This window comes from Ptychodera flava, chromosome 3 (assembly GCF_041260155.1).
Source record: "Ptychodera flava strain L36383 chromosome 3, AS_Pfla_20210202, whole genome shotgun sequence".
Lineage (NCBI taxonomy): Eukaryota > Metazoa > Hemichordata > Enteropneusta > Ptychoderidae > Ptychodera > Ptychodera flava.
Genome location: NC_091930.1, coordinates 21,912,237 through 21,916,950, shown reverse-complemented (window position 1 = coordinate 21,916,950; position 4,714 = coordinate 21,912,237).

Sequence of the window (4,714 nt, the reverse complement as noted above, 5' to 3'; positions counted from 1 at the left end):
CATTTTTGACGATTGTCACGCTGTGTATACCTCCGGTGTGTTGATGCATTTGCTGTCAGATGCAGGTTTTTGTTCGTACTTTATACTGAGTACCACTTGCTGCGGACATATCAACAGATATTATATATAATGATATCAACACCGTTGCCCAATTCACGCGCTAATCAACAATGTAACTGAAAACAGTACTGAACCAGAAATTCCTCGTATCAGGAAATTGTTTTTATAAATTATGGATGGTCACTAAATCGGACTTTAGACGTTACGGTGCGGTGGTTTTCATCGTACAGCGGTTGTTCGTCTGCCAGCAATTTTGATTATAAGCTATATCGTGTGTTTACATGCAGTATAGCTCATCATCGTAAATTGTCAATCACCTAAAAACTCTACACTTCAAGGGATCTTCCTGTACTTGACTATGCTTCACTGTAAGATTTAAAATTCTAATGAGGTGGTTGCTACACCCTTACTTGCAATGCTTGAACGAAGCAGACTGACAATGACCTTCACAATTCACTAAATGGCTTATTGCTTATTTAGCGTCAAAACAGTTGTAAATTATCGCCTTGACTAAATTTAATTTGCCTGTTGAATAACCATTGAAAAATAAGACATTTCCTGTGAATTGTGAAGACACTTTACCTTCACGCATGGCGAGGACCGGGTCCATAGAAAACACTGTTTCATAGGCCTGTTAACTTTGACATTTACGTATGATTCATAGATTGCCTTAAGCTGACTTGAGGCAAGTATTAATCAAATTAAATACCATTGTAATAGATAAGTAGCAACGACTATTGACTTTAGCTGTTATCTTCTGTCAATGATATTTGAATATGAGAAAAAAATGGTAAAGATGTGTGTAGGAAACACAACCCAGCTTGCATTTTTATATGCTTTGTACTTTATTGTCAATTTAAATGTTTACAAAACATGTAATAAACCTAATTATGCATTAAAAAATAAAACTGGCAATATTGGAAGCCAGAAGTAATAGCTTACAGGTAATCGAGTCTGGCCCCATCTTTACAATATTACATTGCATTATGTGATACGATGATGTTGTGTAATAATTCTATAATGTTGTGATCGGTAATGGAGAGCGCATTATTGACAAAATATAAAAAAGGTGTTAATTTATTTCGCATTAATATGTTACATGTAACATGTACACCTTCGTACACTTAATCCTGTTGTCTCTTGAAAAGTTTGAAAAGTGTGAAATTCAAATGAGTTCGTTGGCTTCTGAGTCTACGCCGACACAATCCATGGCCATGATTTACATTGTTTTACATTTAACTAACCAGATAAAGTTAATAATTAACTACCACTGTCACAGGTTCTTTCCAAAAACGACAACAACATTGTCCACATATATTTGTGCCGAGCATTTTCAAGATTCTTTGCCTTGAAATCAAGAAATCGCTTGGAAGTAACATCAGACTCATTCGCAAGTCAGATTGTAATCTGTCTTGAATTTTCAACCGGGATTTGTCATGGCACATTCTGAAGCAATACCGAGTACTTCCGACTCCCGAGTCGGCGTACCCGCACAACTGTTGAGTAGTAATGGCGACCAACCATGCAGAGGAACGACAGCGCAGCCAGACAGGTAGGCGAATAACGTCAATGCCTTCATTGTTTTGCATGTATGATGGCGTCTCTTTTTACATCTGTGCATTATGTTAGCCTTATACCTCGATTTCTTTTCTCGTAATTAAGTTTACTAATCTGTAGAGATAAACATACTGTCTGAAAAAAAGGGCTCAAGTATAACTACATGTACCTAACTTGGTCATCGAACCACCTTTTGATAACAAAGGTTGGTTTAGGACTTTGACTTTAGTAGATACAACCGTCCTGCCCTGTTTGCTAGGTGGCGTACGAGGCCAATCGAAATATTAAATCCAGGCGATAGAAAAATAATGAAAAAATATTTTGCATGTAATACAGGCGAGACTCAGTGTAATTCATTGAAAAACTAGTAGTATAGTTCCAAAGATAAATTGACCGAATCAGACACACCATTTCGTGAATTTTGTGATTTGGGTGGAATTCATTTTATTGTACTCTTGCTTGACATGATTGGTAATAGATAAATGATTGACCACAGTGTTTGACTATGGTGCAAAATATACGCTAAAATACATGACTTTGGGCAATGGCCATTGTTCCTGTAAGATCGTTTGATTGATTGCTTGTTTGTTTGTTTGTTTGTAGGCGATTTTTTAAAGCAATAGTTTTTGCACTAAGCACTCTTAGAGTTGTCTTTACAAAATGTAATAAATACGCGGCAGTAAAGGACCAAACACCACATCTTTGTAAGCATTACACGCCTTTCGTCACTAAAGCAGCAAGGACATTTAACTTTCTCTCGTGATTAAAATACATGCTACTGATTTTAATATTCATTATGTCTGCTAACGGGCGAAAGCACATTTGCAGGTTGTGGTAGCCAGAACGCAAGGGAAGAACGATACAAAAGCGGAGAGCAGGAACGCTTTTTCGGCTTTCTCCATCATTTAATTGTGATTTAGGAGTCCTATCAGTATCAAGTAGATAACAGACGTGAAATATTTTAAATCACACTATGATTTTCCGGGACATAATTAGGAATTTCCACCATGAGTGCAAACTTTGAGAGTAGAATTCGACGCTACATTTTCTCTCTGATGTGTACATTTTGTTCTTGTCGTTACAGACCGGTCTGTAAGAAGGCTTTAATTGTGTGTGAACGCTGGGGAAGTTCCATTGAGGGAGGTGTCACCGATGCCCTTCATCTCGTGATCCGGCTTCTTCAAAATCGAGGCATAACGGTTTACTGCACGGCTTTATACGCGTCAAAGCAAGAAAACGAACACGCAAGGCAACTCGGCGTGAAGCTTTTGCTGCCTGAAAAAGAGGGCATCATGCGGTTTAGAAAACCAAATCGCGACTGGTTGCACGGCTACCATCTCTACTACCCGCACATATTGACCTTGACAAATGTCAAATATGTATTCAGCTTTGGCATCATAACTTCAAATGCTGCCAAAACAATGGTTAGGAAAAACTTTTCAACCGCTTCGTTTTACATCATTAATGTATTTGGCAGAGATAGCATAACACCGGTCATTGTTGGCTGTAGCAAAGAGGAGCTTGACTTTCGTAGAGATGTTTTAGAGGCAGACATGTTGCGGACTAAGGCGATACTTTCGATAGGACACAGCATATTTCATGAGTATCGTCGTCGTTACCCTCACAGCACGCACAGAGAGACATCCCCCATGATTGATGAAACTTACTTCGGACTGACATGTGACGCAACTTTCCATAAGGGAAGAGAGGTTTTCCAAATTTTATCGATCATCCAAGACTATGAGATCGATGATATTACGAAAGATAGCACTGTTGTACGTGCTATTGCTAAAGTTGCAGAGCGTTGGCATGAGTTGCAAGAAACACCGCCAGTCTGGAAAATTATTGGCGTCTCACCTGGCAAAGAGAGCAAACTTAAAGCTCGCTTAGAAAAGAACTCTAGATTGAAAGTTATTCCATCTTCAAGGCGCAGTGCTGAAGATCTGGACAAGGAGCTCCGTAGTTCCCATCTGGTATTGGTCTTACCATCCACCACAAACTACGTGAACCTCACAATGGCGGCCATGTGTGCAGCAATACCGGTGATCTACCCTCAAGAGTCTCAAAGCTACGAGTTTGCGAGTGATCATATACACCCATTGGGAGAACAAACACTCAGCGTTGACATGGAATCGAACCCCGAGTTGTTAGCGAGGAAGATAATTCGTGTTATGCAGAAGAACAAAACAGCTGTAAAACACGCGAAAGTAATCAGACAAAAAATCAAAAATGTAGTTGTTCGAGCACTTCGAAATATCAACAAAAACTGCCTCTCAGATGAATGTGACACTGACATCGATCGCGACTCAAGAAGAGATGAATACCCTTCTCCAGAGAATTCAAACAAAGGTATATATATATTAAAATAATTACATCTAAAAGACGCGGACCAAAGTGTGCTGTTGACTCATCCCCATTAAGCAAATACAATACATATGGACTTAAGATTTCCTCTTACATGTACCCGTAAATTGTAATATCAATCCAAGATACATTCTGCTCAATGGAACAAAGTCGGCCATTTTTTCAAGTATTTTGTTTCACCGCGAGATACTACTTACATTGTTTGACATGGTAAAGATAGAGAATGTATGGGTGACCGTACATATTCGACATCGGTTTTAGGCATGATAAATGAAACCATCGCAAGAATGAATAAATGGTGATGACCATTTATTTTCTGGCGTTGGTTTCATGAATAATATGTCTTTCAAAATGTCAAGCAGTATAAGTTGTATCTCGCATCAAACAAAGTTCATGAAAAATGGCTAACTTTGTCCCTTAAAAGTTTAGTACAATGTACCTTTTGTTAACCAAACAAACAAAAATGTGCGATCTCCTTTTTCAGGAAACCGATTCCAAGTGTAAATTATGAAGATGCTTTTAATAAGTTCTTTGAGTTCATTATCTAATGACATATTACTTTTACTTAGGAGACGAGACAAAGAAGACGAAGTGTGCATCTGTAGGTACCACCGATAACAAACTCACGGCTGGTGATGATGAGACAGAAGGAAGATACAAGAAGAGCAGGGTGAGAGTACAGATTAGTCTGCCAAGAAAGCGTTATATCAACAATTTGATAAGATACTGAATT